Source organism: Gobius niger, assembly GCF_951799975.1.
Source record: "Gobius niger genome assembly, chromosome: 23".
NCBI lineage: Eukaryota > Metazoa > Chordata > Actinopteri > Gobiiformes > Gobiidae > Gobius > Gobius niger.
Genome location: NC_136874.1, coordinates 2,098,461 through 2,123,801, shown reverse-complemented (window position 1 = coordinate 2,123,801; position 25,341 = coordinate 2,098,461). Strand labels below are relative to the sequence as shown.

At 45.5% G+C, this 25,341-nt stretch overlaps 1 protein-coding gene and 1 long non-coding RNA gene across 2 annotated transcripts in view; one reads left to right on the top strand and one right to left on the bottom strand.

The window, feature by feature from the left end:
- The window catches only part of pudp (pseudouridine 5'-phosphatase), a 312,024-nt gene that overhangs the window by 224,542 nt on the left and 62,141 nt on the right, over positions 1–25,341 (bottom strand). The gene's annotated exons all lie outside the window — the stretch shown is intronic.
- Positions 1–25,341, top strand: part of LOC306982236 — a 173,021-nt gene that overhangs the window by 107,961 nt on the left and 39,719 nt on the right. Inside the window, exon 2 of the long non-coding RNA XR_013794179.1 lies at positions 9,831–9,913. This is a non-coding gene — a long non-coding RNA (uncharacterized lncRNA). The remainder of the gene's footprint in view (positions 1–9,830; positions 9,914–25,341) is intronic.

Here is a 25,341-nt window from a genome sequence, read left to right as displayed (position 1 = left end):
CAGCATGCACTTCTTTGCAAACATTTGTCTAAAATGTACAAAAAATAGAGGTTCTGTGGGTCCTGGAGGGAGTTACAATAAACTATTTCCTCTTATATTCACAATGTGAGGGGCATGAGTGTGATGTCCCAGAGGCCCATCGCTCATTATACAGATTATCTGTGAACCATGACTCAATAAAGCGCCACTAGAGTGAGGGTATAAAAGGCGTCACATCCCTCTAGTGGAGGAGTTGTGTAATTGCATAAGTGTAATGATAGAGATTCTGATGGCTTTTCCCGCTAATTGCGGGCCGGAGTCAGGTAAAACGGGCCTTATCTCGGTCTGACCGGCCCAAAAGTACGTCGGCCCATCGGGAAAACTCCCGAATCTCCTGATGGCCAGTCCAGCCCTGCTAGCACCACTTAAACAGTATTTACAGCCAATTTTGAGTGAAAAACTGGATGAACAACATCCCTTTGTCCCTTTGCTCTGACAACTGCAGTGGCGCTGACGGCCTCTAGGGGCACGAGTGACTTAGCACTGCTTTAAAAGAGAACAGAAACAGCAGAAGCTTCACACTCACGTCTCCACATCGTCACACGTCGTTCTCCGCTTTGTCGCACATTATTACAAAGTGTCGCCCTGAAGCTTATCTCTGATCCTATAGAAATGTCACCCACGTTATTGTCCTGGGAGTGGAACATACCATAATAATAATAATAATACTGATGAGGATGATGCATTCACAAACACGTGAGTGGCCGAGCCGGGGGCTGAGAGCATTACAGAGTGTGTAAGTGTCGTTAGCGCCGTCATAACTGTACGTTTAAGCTGCAGTGCATAAAAAGAGCCGTCCCCGCGGGCCCGAAGCAGCTTCTTATGCTCCGTACGGTAAATGTATGGAGCAATTACACCGGAGCCCGTCAAAATGTTAAAGAACGCGGCAGTTACGGCCGACGTTAACGGGAATCAGGCCTGAAGGCACAAACTGGAGTCGGGTGAAGGGTTCGTTACTCTTTACATCCATATCTATGTGTTTGACCTTAGTTTAGCCAGATGAGGGGACCCTATTGTGCATGTTGTGCAAACCTACAGCTGGATGTGTTTGGGGACCGATTTTCAAAAAACTTTAGTGTGAAAAAAAGTTGATTTTCAATTAAATCAAGGCCATTGTGTCGTGGAGGAGCTGTCCGCGGTGCTGAAATGACAAATCCAACAAGACGAGAGTGAGAGGAGCACTTCCTGGTGATGTACGGCCATATAAAGAAGGAGTGCAAACGTCATGTGACTGATGTGGCGGCCATTTTGTGACTGGTCGGAGAGGCTAATGCTCCACTTATGTCGGAAGCAGTGTTAATTTTTGTCCAAGTGATATTTTTCTGACTAAAACAAAATTAAAAGTTTTTCATGAGACTAAAACTGTGCAGTCGACTAAAATAAGACTAAATATAACTGAAAAGGAGAGACTAAAATCATCCAGACTTGTATTGTCTGTCTGAAAGAGCCTCAGATCATTGAAGTCTCTGAGCTTTGTTCATGAGGAGCAGAAACATGAAGCCGAGGAACAAGATTAAATATGATTATAATGAAGATTATAAATGAAAAACTAAATTTGTCTTAAATTAAGTTGAATAAATTTACTTGCAGCTATAGTCGACTAAAACTAGACTAAAATTGAATTACTTTTTTTTTTTCACAAATTTTGCAAAGTCTGAAGCAATAAGGAAGGAAAGAGGAAAATAATGAAGGAAAGAAAGAATAAAGGAAGGAAAAAAAGAAGGGAAAAAAAGGAAGAAAGAAGGAAAAAAGAAGGAAAAAAAGAAGGAAAGAAAGAAAGAAAGAAGGAAAGAAAGGAAAAAAGAAGGAAAAAAAGAAGGAGAAAAAAAAGGAAAAAAGAAGGAAAAAAAGAAGGAAAAAAAGGAAAAAAAGAAGGAAAAAAAGGAAAAAAGAAGGAAAAAAGAAGGAAAAAAAGAAAGTAAAAAAAGAAAGAGAGAAAGAAGGAACAAAAGGAAAAAAAGAAGGAAAGAAAGAAGGAAAAAAAAAAAAGGAAAAAAGAAGGAAAAAAAGAAGGAAAAAAGAAGGAAAAAAGAAGGAAAAAAAGAAGGAAAAAAGAAGGAAAAAAGAAGGAAAAAAAGGGGAAAAAAAGGGAAAAAAAGAAAGGAGAACATGAGGAGAACATGAGGAGAACATGAGGAGAACATGAGGAGAACATGAGGAGAACATGAGGAGAACATGAGGAGAACATGAGGGAAACCTGAGCTAAAGGTTTTCATAAAAACAATAATTTAGAGCCAGGTTTAATGTAAGGCTTTATCTTGTTGAGGGAATCTGGATCTCAGTTTTGAATAAGTTATTTTTGAGGGGAAGAATCTCAATTAAAAAAGCTCAATAAAATCAGACAGGAATGAGATCATATTGAAAAATCCCTGTGAAAAACAGTCCAAGCCTGTAAAGTTACGCAGATAGAACAGGTTAAAGGAAGTTTCTTGGTTGTTTCACCTCAAATAAATCAAACAAATGTAATAGAAATTCAAGGGAGGGAAAAGAAATAAATGAAGATTATTTTTCTAGAATATAATTAAAATATGCAACTGTCTCCAGCCATAAAATAAACATCTCAAAAGAGTTTGGTTTTTACTCTGACATTAAAACTAAGATGTTAAGGGAGAAAATCAAACTAACCGGAGAAATGAGTTGTTATTTGAATATTCAAAAGGCCAGAGTGAGTCCACAGTGAAAAAGGCATCAGTCTGAAGACCCAGAGGAGTCTCTTTCAGCCACTCAGCGTTTAGTCTGGATTACAGTCCGTTTGACAGACCAATAATCCATGAAGAGATTCCACCGGTTCAGCACCACGGACAGCTCCTCCATTCAGATCCACTGGAGATGTTCAGCTGTGGTTTTGGCGAAGGAGGAAGGAACCGAGACAAGACGATGAAGAGGACACGCCCACATCCCCCAAGGACACGCCCACATCCCTCAAGGACACGCCCACATCCCTAAACACCCCAAGGACACGCCCACATCCCTCAAGGACACGCCCACATCCCTAAACACCTCAAGGACACGCCCACATCCCTCAACACCTCAAAGACACGCCCACATCCCTCAAGGACACGCCCACATCCCTCAACAACTCAAGGACACGCCCACATCCCTCAAGGACACGCCCACATCCCTCAACAACTCAAGGACACGCCCACATCCCTCAACACCACAAGGACACGCCCACATCCCCTCAACAACACAAGGACACGCCCACATCCCTCAACACCACAAGGACACGCCCACATCCCCTCAACAACACAAGGACACGCCCACATCCTTCAACACCTCAAGGACACGCCCACATCCCTCAACAACTCAAGGACACGCCCACATCCCTCAAAACCTCAAGGACACGCCCACATCCCTCAAAACCTCAAGGACACGCCCACATCCCTCAAAACCTCAAGGACACGCCCACATCCCTCAACAACACAAGGACACGCCCACATCCCTCAACACCTCAAGGACACGCCCACATCCCTCAACACCTCAAGGACACGCCCACATCCCTCAACAACACAAGGACACGCCCACATCCCTCAACAACTCAAGGACACGCCCACATCCCTCAACAACACAAGGACACGCCCACATCCCTCAACACCTCAAGGACACGCCCACATCCCTCAACACCTCAAGGACACGCCCACATCCCTCAACAACTCAAGGACACGCCCACATCCCTCAACAACACAAGGACACGCCCACATCCCTCAAGAACTCAAGGACACGCCCACATCCCTCAACAACTCAAGGACACGCCCACATCCCCTCAACACCTCAAGGACACGCCCACATCCCTCAACAACACAAGGACACGCCCACATCCCTCAACACCTCAAGGACACGCCCACATCCCTCAACACCTCAAGGACACGCCCACATCCCTCAACAACTCAAGGACACGCCCACATCCCTCAACAACACAAGGACACGCCCACATCCCTCAAGAACTCAAGGACACGCCCACATCCCTCAACAACTCAAGGACACGCCCACATCCCCTCAACACCTCAAGGACACGCCCACATCCCTCAAAGACACGCCCAAATCCCTCAACAACACAAGGACACGCCCACATCCCTCAAAGACACGCCCACATCCCTCAACAACTCAAGGACACGCCCACATCCCTCAAAGACACGCCCACATCCCTCAAGAACTCAAGGACACGCCCACATCCCTCAAGAACTCAAGGACACGCCCAAATCCCTCAACAACACAAGGACACGCCCACATCCCTCAACAACTCAAGGACACGCCCACATCCCTCAAGAACTCAAGGACACGCCCACATCCCTCAACAACACAAGGACACGCCCACATCCCTCAACAACTCAAGGACACGCCCACATCCCTCAAAGACACGCCCACATCCCTCAAGAACTCAAGGACACGCCCACATCCCTCAAGAACTCAAGGACACGCCCAAATCCCTCAACAACACAAGGACACGCCCACATCCCTCAACAACTCAAGGACACGCCCACATCCCTCAAGGACACGCCCACATCCCTCAAGAACTCAAGGACACGCCCACATCCCTCAACAACTCAAGGACACGCCCACATCCCTCAACAACTCAAGGACACGCCCACATCCCTCAACAACTCAAGGACACGCCCACATCCCTCAACAACTCAAGGACACGCCCACATCCCTCAACACCTCAAGGACACGCCCACATCCCTCAACACCTCAAGGACACGCCCACATCCCTCAACAACTCAAGGACACGCCCACATCCCTCAACAACACAAGGACACGCCCACATCCCTCAACAACTCAAGGACACGCCCACAACAACTCAAGGACACGCCCACATCCCTCAACAACTCAAGGACACGCCCACATCCCTCAAAACCTCAAGGACACGCCCACATCCCTCAACAACTCAAGGACACGCCCACATCCCTCAACACCACAAGGACACGCCCACATCCCTCAACACCTCAAGGACACGCCCACATCCCTAAACACCTCAAGGACACGCCCACATCCCTCAACAACTCAAGGACACGCCCACATCCCCTCAACAACACAAGGACACGCCCACATCCCTCAACAACTCAAGGACACGCCCACATCCCTCAACAACACAAGGACACGCCCACATCCCTCAACAACTCAAGGACACGCCCACATCCCTCAACAACTCAAGGACACGCCCACATCCCTCAACAACTCAAGGACACGCCCACATCCCTCAACAACTCAAGGACACGCCCACATCCCTCAACAACTCAAGGACACGCCCACATCCCTCAACAACTCAAGGACACGCCCACATCCCTCAACAACTCAAGGACACGCCCACATCCCTCAACAACTCAAGGACACGCCCACATTCTTCAACAACTCAAGGACACGCCCACATCCCTCAACAACTCAAGGACACGCCCACATCCCTCAACAACTCAAGGACACGCCCACATCCCTCAACAACTCAAGGACACGCCCACATCCCTCAACACAAGGACACGCCCACATCCCTCAACAACACAAGGACACGCCCACATCCCTCAACAACTCAAGGACACGCCCACATCCCTCAACACCTCAAGGACACGCCCACATCCCTCAACAACTCAAGGACACGCCCACATCCCTCAACACCTCACGTTTCCATAGTAACGTGTCCCGGTTTGGCCCACAGTCCAGTTCCTCCATCACAATGTCATTAAGCTCGATCTCCGCCGTAGTTCCACAGCGGGAGAGCAGTCGACCAATCGGAGGCCGGGGAGCAGATTCTGTCCAATCACGGTTCAGCCTGGATTAGCGACTCTTTGGCGAAGCGTAATCCCTGATAATCCCAGCGAGCGAGACACATGTGGCTCTGCAGCGTCAGCGCCAGTTACTGCAGCATCAGGAGGACTGGAGTGTAGTAGTAGCAGTAGTAGTAGTAGTAGTAGTGGTGGTGGTCTATATAAACAGGTCTCTACGGTAAATGAGTAGTAGAAGTAGCAGTCGAAGTAGTAGTATCAAAAGTGCACCTTTACCCACAGATGTACGGCAAATGAGCAAATCTAAACAGGCAAATCAAATAAAAGTGCACCTTCACATGCCAATGTACGGTAAATGAGTAGCAGTAGTAGTAGTAGTAGTAGTGGCAGTAGTAGTAGTGACGGTCGTAGTAGTGAAGGTAGTAGTAGTAGAAGTAGAGGCAGTAGCAGTAGTAGTAGTAGTAGTAGTAGTAGTGACAGTAGTAGTAGTGAAGGTAGTAGTAGTAGTAGTAGTGGCAGTAGTAGTAGTGAAGGTAGTAGTAGTAGAAGTAGAGGCAGTAGTAGTAGTAGTAGTAGTAGTAGTAGTAGTAGTGGCAGTAGTAGTTGTGACAGTAGTAGTAGTGACGGTCGTAGTAGTGAAGGTAGTAGTAGTAGAAGTAGAGGCAGTAGTAGTAGTAGTAGTAGTAGTAGTAGTAGTAGTAGTAGTAGTGGCAGTAGTAGTTGTGACAGTAGTAGTAGTGACGGTCGTAGTAGTGAAGGTAGTAGTAGAAGAAGTAGAGGCAGTAGTAGTAGTAAAATGGCACCTTTACAAATGTAAGGAAAATGAGTAGTAGTAGTAGTAGTAGTAGTAGTAGTGAAGGTAGTAGTAGTAACAGTAGTAGTAGTAACAGTAGTAGTAAGGGCGACAGTGGCGCAGATGGTAGAGCGGGTCGTCTCATGATCGGAAGGTCGGGGGTTCAAAACCCACCTCCTGAAAGTCCACATTTTCGTTGTGTCCTTGGGCAAGACACTTCACCCACATTGCCTCCAGTGTGTGCGTACATTGGTGTATGAATGAGAGTAGGAATGGGTGAGTGGATCTTTGCTGTAAAGCGCTTTGAGTGCCTAATGTAGGTGGAAAAGCGCTATATAAGTTGAGACCAATTACCATTAACCATTTAGTAGTAGTAACAGTTGTAGTTGTGAAGGTAGTGAAGGTAGTAGTAACAGTAGTAGTAGTAAAAGTGCACCTTTACTCTCAGATGTACGGTAAATGAGGAGGAGGAGTAGTAGTAGAGGCAGTAGTAGCAGTAGTAGTAGTAGTAGTTCCCCTTTACTCTCAGATGTACGGTAGATGAGTAGTAGTAGTAGTAGTAAAAGTGCCCCTTTACTCTCAGATATACGGTACACTCACATGAGGTTCATTTCTCAGTGTTTTTGGAGGAAAGTGAGGAAATAGAGCTGGGCATATGTGCCTCCTGAACCTTTAAGCCACCGTGTGTGTGAGTACCTTTAATGCCTCCGGTCCGGGACGGGGCGCGAGCTCCGCCCCCGCCGTCGCCTCATCAGGGAGAATCAGGCCGAGGTCCTGCTGCGAGTCGCAATCAGCGCTCAGACACAATCACTGGCTTTTCCCTCTGAGGACCCGCGCCTGAACGCACCTCCTGAACGCAGCGCCTGAACGCAGCGCCTGAACGCAGCGCCTGAACGCACCTCCTGAACGCACCGCCGGCTCCGGGGTCGCCAGGGTCACGGCAGCGCCGATACAGGAGCCGTCTGAACAAAAGAGAGACATTTTTATTCTAGCGCGGTATTTGCAGTCGGAACACTGGTATTGCGTAGTACTTTCTTCTGAGTTACTGCATTGCAAAGTGATTTCACATTTTCTACATCAAATCCTGTCTGTGTGAAGGAAAGCTGCCAGATTCATCTTTCATCTGAACCAGATTCATCTTTCATCTGAACCAGATTCATCTTTCATCTGAACCAGATTCATCTTTCATCTGAGCACGGGCTCCTCTTTCAGACGCCTTTACCCGACAGTCATGTGACCTCAGACTTCGTGGCTGGCACTGTTAAAATACACCAGTACTACATCGGACAAAAGGTTTAGGTACGACTGGTTTGGATCAAATAAAAAATGGAAAGTACATACCAAAAAAAGAAAATATATATATAAATACAGTGTTGATGCTGTTGGCATTAAAGAAGTGACCTGGTTATTTCATTAACAAAAAATAACAAAAAATCCTTTGCTCTGAATGTCTGCCCCATTTTTAAAAAATATATTTTTTTCTACTTTTTTTCCCTTACTTTCCCCAATTTTTGGGGGGAATTTTTGCCCCATTTTTAGCTTTTTATAAAATACTTTTTTTTTTTAAGTTTTATTATTAATATTTTCTCTCAATTTTCCCCTATTTTCAATTTTTTTTCTCAATTTTTGCCTTTTTTTTTAAACTTTTTTTTTTACCACACTTTTCCCAATTTTTATTTCTAATATTTTCCCTATTTTCTCTCAATTTTCCGCCATGTTTTTGCCCCATTTTTGGCTTTTTATAAATTACTTTTTTTTTTTTTACTTTTTTCCCCTTACTTTTCCCCTTTTTTTCCATTTTTTTTTATTATTAATATTTTTTCTATTTTTTCCTCAATTTTCCCCTATTTTCAATGTTTTTTTCCTCAATTTTTGCCTTTTTTCATTTTTTAAAAACTTTTCTCCTTACTTTTCCCAATTTTTACCTTTTTAAAAAAATATTTTTGATAATTTTTTTCCCCTTTACCCATTTTTTCCAATTTTGTATTCCTAATATTTTCACTATCTTCTCTCAATTTCCCCCTATTATTATTATTTTTATACAAATTTTTGTCCCATTTTTACCTTTTTTTCATACAGAATTTCTCCCATTGAGCATCTACAGTGTCTGAGCTAAATGCTAACTCATACATAGTTTATGCTTTTTGTGGAGTCAGATACAAATCCAGCTGCCAATAAAGAGATAAAGTCATTTCTATGACTTCATTTTAAACCAAACTCTGACTAAATCGTGAATGTTTCCGTGGGTGAAAGTGACTGCGGTGGTTGTTACTTTAGAATCGGGCGAAGCATCATTAGAAGTGTAAGATTGATGACGGCCATTAAGCGCCGATATGAAAACCTGTTCCAAACCGGCGTCCAGAAGCTTTTATTTCAGTTTCCTGGTTTTAAAATGTTGGTTTTGGTCCGAATCCTCGACACGACGCTGATGATTTACCATCTGCCCCGGAGCCAGAGAGAAGCTCCTGGGCCGGACACAAAAACTATGTCATTACCATCTCCTTTGGATTCTGTGGAGCAGAGACGCGGCTCTGAGACTTTCCTACACGAGGCTGAGGCGGGTTCAATGTCCGGCCTGGCTTTGGTCCAGGCTTTCACTTTAACCCTTTAACCGCCATGTTAGTGTCGCCATGTTAGTGTCGCTTTAACCCCTTTTCAAGCTTTACATCATGTTATTATGTCATTCCCTCATTAAAAACATGCCTGAAGTGTTGCCTTGGCACATTCACGTATTTCTGAGTCATCTGTAAAAACTCTGATGGCGGCCATTTTAGGGATAGGTTTGCCTGAGTCCTCCTAGGAACGCCCCCACCTCCTGGAGACGCCTCCGAGCTTTCGTCACCAGCCGAGTAACCAACCACTGCTCCTCAGCAGAACCCCCTCCCCACTGATGCCACAGACAGCGTGTGGAGGGGGCGTGTCTAAAGGCTCAGAGGTTCTTAAAGAGACAGAGGCCTATTTCAAGACATTCACTACAGACATTTTGAGAGAGACATTTTATACAAGGCAGTTATTCTAATTTACTGCATTTACAGACCAACAGAAGGTTTGGTCATCATTGTAGTGTGATATAGACTGGTGCTATGTGATTGAAAAAAGCAGAATACCCCCTCTTTAACCCTTTAGCCGCCATATTAGTGTCACTTTAACCCTTTAGCCGCCATATGAGTGTCGGAGTGAAGGCGGCGATATAAGAGTAGAGGAGGGGACGAAACCATTCTGGCTGAAATCGCTCAAATACTGATAAGTTTGGTATCCACATGTAGCAGGAAAGGTGGCCCGAGATGACGCTGTAATCCAAATATGGTCATTTCCTTTGTGGGAGACAGCAGCGGCTAAAGACGGGAGACATATTCACAGGGCAAATGTGCAAACAAAGGGACTAAACCCTAAGACCTATCCATCCTTCCTTCCTTCTGTCTTTCCTTTTTTTCTTTCCTTCCTTAAATCCTCCTTCCCTTCCTTCCTTTTTAGGAGAAGGAACAACTCTAACAACATCTGTACTTTAGTCGCTCCAGACTCCACACTTTGAAGACCTGGACTTAACAAGACCTTAAAGCGAGACGCTGCAATTTTCATCATAGGCAGGGAAGGGAGGGAGTTCAGCTTCGCGATGGCCTTGTGTATGAAACTGTTCTGAAATCAGGAGCTGGTCAGGATGCTCTCTCTAGTCCCTCTGTAGAAGAACCTCACAGTGACTTTGTGTCCTTAAATTGTCAGATTAACGTCAGTATCTACAGCAGAAGTTGTGGACGTGTGAGTTTCCTGTTCCCCTCCGTCCCTCCGGCCGACAGAGTGACACGTGTCGTCCTCATTTGCAGTCCGGGCAGGAGGCGGCCATGTTGTGAAGGTCAGGGGAGGCCCGCCGAAGCTGGGTTTAAATTAAATGCCAGTCCCGAAGGATCATGGGATTTCAGGACAGAGCGAACACGTCCAGGAGGAAGAGACTCGAATAACGTCTTTATGTTCTGAGAAAACAGGCGGGGATTAGGTTTATCATGTGGGATCTCTTTGTGGAAGTACAAATGTTTTTTTTTTTTGGCATCCTGTACTGGTCAGCTCCTCCTCCTTCCTCTTCCTCCTGCGCAGCTCCTTCCGCCCCACAACAGGCTTTCACCATCACCTTCAAATAAAGATCCCGTAGCAGAGAAACGAGACTCGGACAGAGGGCGGTACGAGAACTAAGCGGTGCTCGCTGTGAAGTCAGACCGAGGGGAGTGAGAGGAGGCGGAGCAGCAGCAGCAGCAGAAGCAGAACTAAACTCAGTCTGAATGATTTAAACCACTGATTTATTATAAAAACATCGAGTCTGATCACAGTATAGAGAGAGAGGGTCTGAAGTTGTTCATATTTAGTCAATTATCCATCCATTTCCGGGTCGTGGGGGCAGCTGTTGGAGCAGCTGTTGGAGCTGCCCACGTCTCACTGCACCAGCCCTTATGGCGCCCCCTGCAGGTGGTGGGTCCACAGAGGGACGGCCTCACGATTAAACGGGCCTGTTGGTCTCTCATAAGGGGCTTCAGACCCGTCACCGAGGACCTGTTTGCTATGGGAGCCCCGACAGCAGAGCTCCAGGATCATTCAGGCTCAGACCCTCCACCACGTTGAGGCTACGTTTTTTTCCTAGGATGGGAAAGGTCTTTTTCCATTGATTTGAGTGTTTTAAGGTTAGGTTTAGGTCTATGGACCAGTTTAAACTAGGGTTGTTCTCACATGTGGTCTTTCCCATCCTAAGAAAAAATGCTGCGGCCCCGGGATGGGTATTAAATGTTACTATTTAATAACAATCTGTTACCATGGTGACGCCACCACCATCTATCGCTCCTGTTTCAGCTATTTATTATTGTTGTAAACATGATTATTATTAGTCTATAGTTTGCTTGAAAATGATGTAAGAGTGAAGGTCAGTAACACTGATGAGAAACGGGGGTGGATTGAATAAATGTTCTTCTTCTCACTGCCTTTCAGGCAGGTTTCTTTTGATACGACACGTGAACCATGTGAAGTTTTGTCTCCCTTGTGCTCCATTAAGGAATGCCTTGTCTGAAATAAATAAATAAATAAATGAAAAACACACACTTCCCCTCCTGGAGCCGCCTCCATAATGTGGTGGAGGGTTTGAGCCCGAATGATCCTGGAGCTCTGCTGTCGGGGCTTCGTGCCCCTGGAGGGTCTCCCAGGGCAAACAGGTCCTATAGGTCCTATAGCAGTAACATCAGCAGCTTTTTACCATCTGAAAAACATGGCTCAGATCAGAGGAAAAGTATCAAAACCAGACTTAGAGAGACTTATCCATGTGTTTGTCTCCAGCAGGTTAGACGACTGTAACGGCTGCTCACTGGCCTCTCTAAACGAGCTGTCAGAGCTACAGAACATCCAGAACATCCAGAACATCCAGAACGCTGCTGCTCGAGTCCTGACAAGAACCAGGAAACACGACCATATTAGTCCAGTGCTCCGGTCTCTGCACTGGCTTCCTGTCACTCAGAGAATAGACTTTAAAACAGCTCTGCTTGTTACAAGTCTTTTCATGGTTTAGCTCCAAAGTCCATCTCTGACATGTTCGAGCCGTATGAACCATCTCAGGCCCTGAGAACTTCAGGGAGGGGCCTCCTGGTGGTTCCCAGAGTCAGGACTAAACACGGTGAGGCTGCGTTTCAGTTTCATGCAGCTAAACTCTGAGGATGTGAGACAGGCCTCAACTCTGACAATGTTCAAATCCAGGCTGAAAACAGTTCTTTTTGCCCGTGCATATGACTGAAAGTATTTTATCTGCACTCTCGCCTTTTACTGTGATTGATTAATTCTATGTTGATGTTTTTATTGATTCTATTTCCTTTCTTGTATTTATGCAACTGTGAAGCACTTGAAGCAGGTGACGGGTCAGACACAGAGCGGGTCAGAAGCTCCTGATGAGAGACAAAGGCCCGAGAACCCTGAGGCCGTTCTTCTGTGGACCCACCACCTGCAGGGGGCGCCATAAGGGGCCAAGCAACGGACAAGTGGAAGAAAATGGATGGACGGAAAAACAGACACAAGTCAGAAACATCAGAAACTCACTTTAGTTGCGCAGAAGTTGCAGAGTTGAGGCACAGTCGCTAAAGTCGCACTTGTGAGACCTCAGTTTTTGTGGTTTCAACAGTAAAAACACCCGCCCAGTGTCATAATCAGATTTAGTGCCAGTTTGAATCTAATGAAATGCTTTCCCTGTTATTATCTTTAACACAGATATTGTTCTGGGCTGTTTCTAAGCTCTCGTTTCGATCTCAGCGTCTCTCTCTCGCTCCTGCCTCGAGTCGTGCGATTGCCGCCGTGTTTCGGAGCGGGTTAAAACTTCGGCGCCGGATGAAACTTTTGGGAAAGCGCCTCGGGCCGAACACCGACGCTCTTTCAACTCCCCCTCGCTTGTTGTTGCCGTTGGAATTCTGGGCGAGTTCGCGTCTGCGGAGCCGGGGCCTCTGTTTACGGCAGAACGGGGCGAAAAGGTGCAAGCAGACGAGAGGGAATCGGCAGAGGGTTTGAATACTAAACGGGGCAAAGTCAGGATGAAACCAGGGCTAAACCACGGCTTCATCTGTGCTGCAGTGAACTCAGCTCCAGCTAAAGCAGCGGAATGAAGACTTAAGGCGAGACAAGCTGGAGAAAACATGGATATTTAACGCAGAGAGCTACACTTCCTTCAACATGTTTATTTCATGACATTTATCGACTTCCGCCTTCGCATTTCCCCTCGAATCACTCAAATATTGGCAACTCCATTCACAGAAAGCAAGTGTGGAGAGGAATTAAGGCGTGGAGTGAGGAGGACGGGCTTGGGTCGCCTTTTTATTTCTGTTTATGTCACAAAGGAGACGTTTCCGGTGATCAAACACTGGCACCATCAGCGTGAGGAAAGTTTCACTTCTTAACCAACACCTGAACCCAGTTTGACTTCACTCAAATCTAAAAGCTTCTTCAAAAAAAGTGTCAAAAGAGCAACAAAAATCCATATAAGAGCAGCAATAAAGTGATGATGTTAAAGAGGGGGTATTCTGCTTTTTTCAGTCCCATAGCACCAGTCTATATCTCACTACAATGATGACCAAACCTTCTGTTGGTCTGTAAATGCGGTAAATTAGAATAACTGCCTTGCATAAAATGTCTCTCTCAAAATGGCTGTAGTGAATGTCTTGAAATAGGCCTCTGTCTCTTTAAGAACCTCTGAGCCTTTAGACACGCCCCCTCCACACGCTGTCTGTGGCATCAGTGGGGAGGGGGTTCTGCTGAGGAGCAGTGGTTGGTTACTCGGCTGGTGACGAAAGCTCGGAGGCGTCTCCAGGAGGTGGGGGCGTTCCTAGGAGGACTCAGGCAAACCTATCCCTAAAATGGCCGCCATCAGAGTTTTTACAGATTACTCAGAAATACGTGAATGTGCCAAGGCAACACTTCAGGCATGTTTTTAATGAGGGAGTGACATAATAACATGATGGAAAGCTTGAAAAAGTCCATTTTGCATCATACCCCCCCTTTAAAGGGACTATACAGAGTTTAAAGATGTTAAACCTAAGTATTTTCCTCCCCCTGCATGTTCCTCCATGTCCTAATAGCTATACCTTTCACCACAACTGCCTCTAAAATCCTGCTCTGTCACTCAGAAAGGTGTTACTTTGGGTCTGAAGTGCCGTCATGCACGAGCTTAATATAGAAGCTGCAGTTACACATAAGACCTGAGGTGGCAGTAGTGAGTATAAAATGGCCGACTTGCATCCAGCCCCTTTAATAAATCCTTCCCGTAGTCCCTCTGGGGGTAATACAAGTGTTAATGGGATTATTTGTGGGTCTTTCATCGCCCCCTGGTGTCAGAAAACCACAACTGCAACTTTCCTGCCAGGCGCAACACACACTATTGGAATCTCAAAGAAGAAGCTAACAGGCTAACGGGCAAAGCTAACTGCGAGCTAGCTCCACTTAAACAGTATTTACAGTTAAGTTTGAGTGAAACAAATGATCTACGACACCTGCAGTGGCGCTAGTGGCCTCTAGGGGCATGAGTTACTTAGCACTGCTTTAATTATACTTTAGGGCTGTTCTCTGGGGGCTCTGCCAGGTCATGTGTATGAGATATAAACAATAAAATAAACCTTCATTTGGAAGGATTTGTCACCAGTTAAATCTCATCTTTTTAGTGGCTTTAAAACATCGACACCAAAGCGAAGGCGTTCAAATTGCCCTAAACCTTTAAAGGACTTAATCCTTCCCCGTCTTATTTGCCAAACATCTCTTTCATGAGGTGCATTCAGGGTCAGAAAAGCCCGTGTAGCTTTAAGTGTTAGCGGTGAAGGAGCGGCTCCGCTCTCCTCTCATTAAAAAGACGGATGTGGACTGAGCTCGCGTCGGACACTCGCAAATTAATTTCCCCGGCTCCGCGCGCCTCCGCGGACACGCTCGGGGAGCTGCTCAGCCACATTTTCTTTTCCTAAATAAGTGGAGAAACGCTGCTACTGGACGCGTTCTGTAAATGAGACGTGTTTACGAGATGAACTGAGGAAACGTCCGAGAAGAAGTTCAGATCAGGCCCAAAAAACATGGGGGTTCAGAGGTTAAGTTGTAGCGTACCGCACGATATACGTCACCTTTCCTCATAAATATTCATTAAGCTAACAACGGTTGCTAGGGGGTCAAACTCGCGCCTGTCACTCACGCTAGACGAATGTAAATAGTTTACGAATGAGATTTCGACTGAGCTAAACCTTCTAACCCTGTCCCAGAATGACGTCCCCGGTGGCAGACTCACTGGTATAAAAGAAGAAGAACACACAAATGTTCAGTTAAAGAAACGGCTTGATCCAGAGGTAGATTGTCATCAACACCATTTTCCCCCCAAAAACATCAGCGTACGCCATAGTGACATTTTGCACTTTCAACAAGCTTTATTTTACCCCCCTACGTCCTGTCTGTCATATATATTATGTCCTCTGGTTGTCTTACGTCTGACAGTTGTTGGGGGTAATTTATATCATTATTATTTATTTATTTTGTTTAGCGATCGCTTATGCTACTCTGTCAACAACACTTCACTTTTAATTAATATCAATTCTCTCAATTATTTTACCCTTCCCCTAAGGCTGTTTCCTTACTAAGAAAAACTAAATGTGTTGGATCCACCTGTTGCAGGAACAGGCTTGCTAGAAAAAGGCGGAGGCTGAACATGTCTTCCATGTTTAAATACGAGTGTTTTAAGAAAGTCGGCCTGTGGAGAACTGTAGTAGAACTGGTCTTTTGGACGCGCGCATCGTTCACATTTATCCCTCTGGCTTTTTGGTTTCGGGAAACGAATAAAGAAAACATCCTTCATATGGACGGTCAGAGCGTCTGGAGTCGTTTCTGCAGTTCCACAGCAGCAGTGTTTACTCAGCGTGTTATGATCTGAGCCATAACCGGCAGAAAACCAGCAGTTCTAGCACGAGTCGTACCCGAGCGCTTCTATGTCGACCCCCTTCCGGTTTACGCCGCTGACGTCACGCGGCCTCGCGGTCTAAAAATACCGTATACTTGTGAGTAAAGGCGCGCTGGTATTTCCTCGTACTGATCGATCCGTCTACCCTCTATGAATGTGTGTCTGTACCGTACATCTGTGAGTAAAAGCGCACTCATAATCCCCCTGCAGTGATGGATGTGTCTGTACCGTACATCTGTGAGTAAAAGCGCACTCATAATCCCCCTGCAGTGATGGATGTGTGTCTGTACCGTACATCTGTGAGTAAAAGCGCACTCATAATCCCCCTGTAGTGATGGTTGTGTGTCTGTACCGTACATCTGTGAGTAAAAGCGCACTCATAATCCCCCTGCAGTGATGGATGTGCCTGTACCGTACATCTGTGAGTAAAAGCGCACTCATAATCCCCCTGCAGTGATGGATGTGTGCCTGTACCGTAGGTCTGTGAGTAAAAGCGCACTCATAATCCCCCTGCAGTGATGGATGTGCCTGTACCGTACATCTGTGAGTAAAAGCGCACTCATAATCCCCCTGCAGTGATGGATGTGTGCCTGTACCGTACATCTGTGAGTAAAAGCGCACTCATAATCCCCCTGCAGTGATGGATGTGTGCCTGTACCGTACATCTGTGAGTAAAAGCGCACTCATAATCCCCCTGTAGTGATGGATGTGTGCCTGTACCGTAGGTCTGTGAGTAAAAGCGCACTCATAATCCCCTTGTAGTGATAGATGTGCCTGTACCGTGTGTCCTGTAGTAGAGGTGCACCGGTATTTGGCCGTATGATGGATGGGGCCGCGGCGGAGCAGATTGGGAGGGTAAATGAGGTATCGAGCGACTCGCTGCTCAAATCATCCATCGTTTACGACAAGCACGGCTTCATCAGAGAAACCACGGCCGCCATCTCAGCCCGGGTCCACATTACACCTGCAAATGGAAGACTTTTGAGACTGTGTCTCAGACAAAATTGCCATGACCTGTGGAGTCCCCCAGGGGTCAATCTTGGGACCCCTCTTATTCAACTTGTACATGCTTCCATTGGGTCAGCTAATAAACAGCAACAATGTGTCGTACCACAACTATGCAGATGACACTCAAATCTACGTGTCACTGACGGCTGGTGAACATGGGCCTGTAGATACACTCTGTCACTGCATCCAACAGATCAGTTTGTGGATGCAAAACAACTTTCTCCAGCTAAACTCAGACAAAACTGAGATCATTGTTTTTGGCCCACAGGCACAAAGACAAAGTGTTGTCAGTCACCTTGAGTCTCTCTCTCTAAAACCAAAAAATCAGGTTAGAAATCTAGGAGTGATCATGGACTCAGACCTGAAGTTAAACAGCCACATCAAAGCAATAACATCAGCAGCTTTTTACCATCTGAAAAACATTGCTAAGATCAGAGGAATAGTGTCAAAACCAGACTTAGAGAGACTTATCCATGCATTTGTCTCCAGCAGGTTAGATACTGTACCGGCTGCTCACTGGCCTCTCTAAACGAGCTATCAGAGCTACAGTACATCCAGAACACTGCTGCTCGAGTCCTGACAAGAACCAGGAAATATGACCATATTAGTCCAGTGCTCCGGTCTCTGCACTGGCTTCCTGTCACTCAGAGAATAGACTTTAAAACAGCTCTGCTCGTGTACAAGTCTTTTCATGGTTTAGCTCCAAAGTACATCTCTGACATGTTAGAGCCGTATGAACCATCTCGGGCCCTGAAAACTTCAGGGAGGGGCCTCCTGGTGGTTCCCAGAGTCAATAATAAACACGGTGAGGCTGCGTTTCAGTTTCATGCAGCTAAAATCTGGAACAGTCTTCACGAGGATGTGAGACAGGCCTCAACTCTGACAATGTTCAAGTCCAGGCTGAAAACAGTTCTTTTTACCAATGCATATGACTGAAAGTATTTATCTACACTCTCGCCTTTTACTGTAATTGATTAATTTTATGTTGATGTTTTTATTGATTCTATTTGTTTTCAACTGTGAAGCACTTTGAATTGCCTTGTGTATGAATTGTGCTCTACAAATAAACTTGCCTTGCCTTGCCTTGCCTTTTAATGAAACTCTAATGCTCGGACACTGTACATTTAATGCCACAAACAAAACATTCTTAAGGCGAGACGCTGCAGATGAAAGCAACAGAATCTAACTCATGGATGGAGCCAGGTTTAAACACATTGTTTTATTTTGTTGACATTTTAGTTACAGAGATTGTTGATTTAATTTTTTGTTTAGTTTTTATATAATTAAAGTGAAAGTCTGGAAGTCGAAATGTTTTACAAATGAAATAAAATGTGCAAAATCATCCGGGTTAGCGGAGATAAATGCTAACGGCGCAGCAGCTACGCTAACCCCGGAAGTAACGACTTTAGTAAATATTCCTTTTTTTAGCAGTAGGTTCAGCATTTTTGGCTAACGGGCCTGAGAAACAAGTATGTTCAGTAACTCTCTGTTGAGCTTCACAAATATTGATGGTTTTAAAGAGTTTTTTATGTTTTTTTTCTCGCAGATTTGCGGGTCTGCTCGGACCCAGAAGTGGAAGTCATGACGTGACACTTAATGTATAGCTTTCTCGTTTAAAAATGTTAAAGAGGGGGTATTATGCTTTGTTCAGTCACACAGCACCAGTCTATATCACACTACAATGATGACCAAACCTTCTGTTGGTCTGTAAATGCAGTAAATTAGAATAACTGCCTTGTATAAAATGTCTCTCTCAAAATGGCTGTAGTGAATGTCTTGAAATAGGCCTCTGTCTCTTTAAGAACCTCTGAGCCTTTAGACACGCCCCCTCCACACGCTGTCTGTGGCATCAGTGGGGAGGGGGTTCTGCTGAGGAGCAGTGGTCGGTTACTCGGCTGGTGACGAAAGCTCGGAGGCGTCTCCAGGAGGTGGGGGCGTTCCTAGGAGGACTCAGGCAAACCTATCCCTAAAATGGCCGCCATCAGAGTTTTTACAGATTACTCAAAAATACGTGAATGTGAAAAGGCAAGACTTCAGCCATGTTTTTAATGAGGGAGTGACAGAATAACATGATGTAAAGCTTGAAAAAGTCAATTTTGCATAAAACCCCCCTTTAAAATTGTGTATTTTCTTCCCCCTACATGTTCCAGCGATGTGCTAATGTGTAGAGCTCAGACCTATTATTGTACTGTCACTCAAAAAGTTGTTAATTCGGGACAAAATATAAACTTATTTATCACATACAAATAAAGCAAAGTCTAAATCGGGTCCATATTGATGTTTATTCACAGCCGATTGTTCAATAGAAGCGAAAAAATGGCAGTTGCAGCTAGTGTTAGCATTAGCACGACGCTAACATGTAGCATCATGTTAGCATTCTCCATTTATTATGCATTTATGGGCTGTTGAGCCACTTTGCTCCTCTCCATGTCTTTGTATCTTTATATAGTAGAAAACTATATTCATAATTCAGCGTTTGTTAAAGTAGTTTTTTAATAAGTAGAGAAAGTCTAGATGTTTCTCCAATTTGTTTTCCCCCTTAACTGTTTTCAAACATGACCATATATAGGTGACTCCAGAGATGCTTCCTGTGTCTAAAAAATTATCACCTTGGAGGCTAAATCTCCGCCTCAAAGCGACACAACTTCAGAAAACAAACACTGTAAAGGGAGAGTTCAGTCTTTTTTTCTGTGACATTGGAGAAAACCGACCACAGCATCTGCAGCCTCCCTCTCGCCTTCACTACGTGGCCCGTTTGATCAAAGGCGCAGCTCCTGAATATCCAGAGTAAAATCAACTGTAGCGACTGAAACGCGGCCGATCTATATTTCATGCAGATTTTGGCCGGAGCGAGACTCTTATTTGCCAAAACGGTGCCGGCGTCCGTCCCGCGGCGAGGGCAGCGCGTCCCGGGGCGGCCCTGACAGATCGCATCATTATTTGGACAGTTCTCTCATTACGACATTGATCCATTAATAATATGAAGGGATCGATGGCGCTCAGAGGGAGAGGCTGAATAAAGATGAGACGACGAGAGCAGAGGCAGGAAGGAGAGATGTGATTTTAAAGTTTTACATAAAGGAAATTACTGCAGACTTTTTGGACGCTTAAATGAATGAACTGCAATATCTGTGAGAGCGGCGGAGGCGGGACAGCTCAATACTGTAGCTTTAGCATAATGAGGGATGGAGATAGCAAGCTAGCATTTAGCCTCGCCGGCAAACTAAGGAGTATTTTCAAAACTTTCAGGCATTTAGTTCTGAGCTGCACGTTACAATATCAAACCTAAATACAGTGATTTTTATGATTATGCACAGAATAATAAGTATCGTAATGTTCTGACTCTTCTTTAATTGGAATCTATGGATGGATCCGTGATTAAAGGCAGGTACACTGTTGAAAACATAATATTCAGTACTACAAGAATAATTTATAAATTAGCCGCATCGATGAGCTGCAGGGTTCAAAGCGTGTGGGAAAAAGTAGCAGCTTCTAGTTCAGAAATTAAGGAAGCTAACGAAAAAAGTAGCCGAGCAAAGTAAATAAGTAATAAATAATTAGCTATAAATAAGCAAATACATGAGTAGCTGACTAAATAAGTAGCTAACGAAATAAGTTGTTATTTAGTTAGCTAAATAACAACTTATTTGTTTTTAGCTAGAGCAGTAGATAGCTTCTCTAACTACTTCTCTAGCTAAAGTAGCTAGTAGTTTTTAAGAGTTTTTAATGTTTTTTTTCTCTCGCAGATTTGCGGGTCTGCTCGGACCCAGAAGTGGAAGTCGTGACGTGACACTTAACAAATGCATAGCTTTCTCATTTAAAAATGTTAAAGAAAATCATGCTTTTGTCAGTCACACAGCACCAGTCTATATCACACTACAATGATGACAAACCTTCTGTTGGTCTGTAAATGCAGTAAATTAGAATAACTGCCTTGTATAAAATGTCTCTCTCAAAATGGCTGTAGTGAATGTCTTGAAATAGGCCTCTGTCTCTTTAAGAACCTCTGAGCCTTTAGACACGCCCCCTCCACACGCTGTCTGTGGCATCAGTGGGGAGGGGGTTCTGCTGAGGAGCAGTGGTTGGTTACTCGGCTGGTGACGAAAGCTCGGAGGCGTCTCCAGGAGGTGGGGGCGTTCCTAGGAGGACTCAGGCAAACCTAGAAGTAGCTAACTGCTTGTCTAGCTAAATAAGTAGAAATAACTACTACTTATTTAGTTAGCTTCTCTAACTAAATAAGTAGCAAACGAAATAAGTAAATAAGTTGCTAAAAGAGAAGCTAACTAAATAAGCAGCTGACTAAATATATATTGAATTAAACAGGGGTGGACTGGGACTAAATAACGGCCCTGGACTCTGACCAGCCCGGCCCAAGTTAGTGTAAACATACGCGTCCAGACATACTTTGACATCCATTTATAACAGGCCTAATTTTTATTACGCAATTGCTGTGTCACCAATGAACAACAGAACTGTTAAATAGAATAGAGATTTTTTTTTTTTTTTTTTGCTGCTTCGCTGTGCAATTGCGAGGCACCCCCTTACAGACCCTTCTGTGCTCCTCCAGAATGGACCTATGGCCAGTCCGCCCCTGGAATTAAATAAGTATTAATGAGTAGCTAACTAAATAGCTAAATAAACAAGTAGCAACAAGTTTGTATTTGTTAATTTATTTATTTTAAAGGGGCAATGCATTTACATAAAGTGCAACATACTGTAATTTCCAGCCTATAAGCCACTACTTTCCCCCACGCTTTGAACCCTGCGGCCGATATATATCCACCAACAGGCACTAGAGGCGCCTCTGGCAGTAAACACGAAAGTGAGACGGGCTTGGTGAAAGATTATGACACGACCGGTAGTTTTGATAGTTTTGGTAATTTTACCTTTAAAATGATGAAGGCTAACTTTAGCCTAAATGTGGAAGCGCTTTGCTCGCGGTCTGAGCTGGACACGGGTCAGTCGTCACATCCCTACACATAGGTCTACGTTTTTGACCTGCTGCAGAGGCACAGACGGGTCTCGGCTGTGACAAACAGGGAGACCGCCGTACACTTTGTTTAAGGGGATGATAGATGCAGCGGAGACAGAACCATCATCAGGGCTCAGGTGGAGCATGTTAAACCCGCCAGCCCACAAAAGAGAGCCACGTTCTCTCTCTCTCTGTGTCTTATTTTATTAAAGCAGTACTAAGTAACGTGTTTACCTTAACAAATCCTTTCCGTAGTCCCTGTGGGGGTAAAACAAGTGTTTATGGGATGATTGGAGGGTCTTTCATCTCCCCCTGGTGTCTCTGACCAGAAAACCATGTTTGCAACTTCACTGCCACCGGTCCGGAGAAAGCAATACACACTAATGGAATGATGAAGAAGAAGCTAACATGCTAACGGGCAAAGCTAACTGCGGGCTAACGTCACTTTAAACAGTATTTACAGCAAAGTTTGAGTTCCATTGTATAATTGGATGCACAGTAACCCTCTCTCCCTTCGCCTTTTCTGTCAGCGTAGTATTTACTCTCCAAGACAATTAATAAGTTAAAAAATCGTAACTTGCTACTACACCTGCAGTTGCGCTTATGGCCTCTAGGGGGAAGAGTTACTTAGTACTGCTTTAATGATGAATGTATAAATCACGTGTTTAAAGCACCACATGGTCTGAGGAAAAGCCTCTGAACTGAAGTGCCCTGACGCGCCGCCTGTGTCGACATGGTCAGATGATGTGCCGCGGCGTCTGGTGTGCGTTGGGCTTTTGGCAACTCGTTAGAACGACTTGGTGTTACGTTCGAACGAGAAAGCGCAGTCAAAAATGTTTCAATCACACTGGCAGCAGTGAGTTGCCGTAATATACCCTCTCAAACCCACACGCATCACCCACTTCCAACCAGCCTACCCAGACCCACACACGTCCACTCCTCTTGCCCTGCTGGGACATAATCTGCATGCCCTCTCTGATATCACTGTCAGCCTGTGCCTTACTGGATCCTCCGCTCCGTCGCCGTGACAGGAAGTGGTTATTTAAAGCGAATGCGCCGAAAGCTGTTCCCGATCCGTGACTTTCCCAGAGTCCTCACGTCTGACTGACTGACGGCTGCGCAATCAGACGCCTATTAGCATCACGCAATTAGCCCGCGCTCAAAGTGACCCCCGTCGATTTGACACGGAGAGACGAGGAGAGCGAGGGGGGGGGGGGGTTTACGCTGGCCAAAGAAAGTCACGCTTTTCCACTGCCATCTGTGCATATTCTCAACATTCCATCAAACTGAAGAGCGAGAGCTTCCACAGGCTGCTGCTGTGAGTCACCCCGCCGCCATTTTGGGTCAAGCTTTGGGTCAAGAGGAAACATATGACCGGGTCGAAGTTCATCAATCGAGTCTGTGCATAATTAACATTTAAAACAAGCAGCAACCTCCCTCTGTCTTGGTGCAGCTGCATTTTGAGCTGGACCAAGAGAGTGAGATTATAATAAGCTGGTTTTAGGTGGAAAAAACCTGTAAAAATTAAAATTTCATCTTGTATTTTGGGTCGAAAGCTCCCACTGGAAAATCCTTCAGACTCTGGTTAAGTCCGAGGCGGGAAAGTTCCGAGTCTGTAGCTCTAAAAGTGAGATTTAGTATCGGGACGGTAATGAAAACCTGCTGCCGCTGGTTCCGACAGAGAGAGGTTGTTTTTCTCGGCTAAATAACGGACAGCTGCTCGTTCCAAGATGGCCGCCGCCCCGTGTTTTCCTCATCCATCCTCCTCGGCGCCTTTATACGTCTGTGTGTAAACTTCTGTCACTCATTTATCCCCATTACGCCGCTAATCTCCGCCCAGATGTTCCCCCGGCGAGTCCAAACACATCCCCCCAAAAAATGGCCCCGGAAAGTCTTGCAGTCCTCGTTCACCTTGGAGGAAAAGTCGCTGGGTGTTTGGGAGTGAATTTGCGAAAGTGAAAGGCATTAGCGGCGTAATGAATATTGATTTTAAAGCAGGAGAAGCTCGTTTGGCGGCGGCGCCGGCGATTCGACAGCTGTGAGGGATCAACACGGCCAAAAGGAGGTTTGCTTTTGGAGGGAAATGACCGACATAACATAGGGTTAGCAGTGTGGCTTTACCCAAATCTAAAAGTTTCTTGACCTGCTGGGACTGGCCATGAGTCCCTTCTGGAAGAGCAGAGAAGCCGCTCTGGCCTCTCAATCTTCTCCTTTAAATGTGTCACATTTAAGCTAATTTGGGCCCGGCTGGTCAGAGTCCAGGGCCGTTTTTCAGTCCCAGTCGCCCCGTGGAGCGAACAGCCTACAGGTCAGTGTAACGCCTCATTTGAAAGCTAAGACCTGCAAAACTCATCTAAGCTGTTTTAGTGTCCCCTCCTGGAACCGCCACCTTATCGTGGTGGAGGGTCTGAGCCTGAATGATCCTGGAGCTCTGTTGTCTGGACTTCGTGCCCCTGTAGGGTCTCCCAGGGCAAACAGGTCCTATAGTTGACGGGTCAGACAAAGAGCGGGTCAGAAGCCCCTTATGAGAGACCATTGCCTGGCTCTGCCATACACTTCCCTGTCCATTCCATGCAGGGAGTTAGTCTGGTCACGGAGCACTTGGAGCAGTTTGAAGGGGCGGGGCCTAACGCGCACAGATTGTCAGTGAAATAAACCAATTAGCGATTAGCGGACGTGACGACAGCTGTGTCCAATTAAAAAAATATGAAGTGAATATAAACTCACGCGGAGAACGCGAGGCAAAATCCTCGACTACTTCATCCAATGATTAGTTTTGGCTGATGTTAACGTTAATTGAACTAAAAACACAGAGGTGCAGCGAGTGACGTAACCTTCTCATTTCTCTGTGACGGTCGTGATTAGTTCGGCTCGGCCTTACTAATCATGCGTGACCACACCCACCTTCTTTCGTGCAGAAAGAAGGTGGCTGTGGTTTATCAGGCTAGAGAGACCAACAGGTCCTTCTGTGGACCCACCACCTGCAGGGGGCGCCATAGGGGCTGGTGCAGTGTGATGTGGGCTCCAACAGCTGCCCCCACAACCCGGAAACGGACCAGTGGAAGAAGATGGATGAATGTTTAGTGTTTTTGCCATATTTTTGTCACATATTCATTGCTTTTTGTTGTTGTTTTTGCCCACATTTAATTTTCTAGGTTAGTGGTTCTCAACCTTTTGGAGCCACGACCCCCATTATAACAGGTAAAGGGGTTCGTGACCCCCCACCCGGGTCACACCGTGAGAAATCGGAACATTAGTCTACATAATTCTTAAAAAACAAAGGAAAAAAACAAATGGCTGAAATAAAATTCATCAAACTACGAACAAATAATGGCACTGTGGTAAAAGAGCAAACACATGCTACAATAAAACATTACAT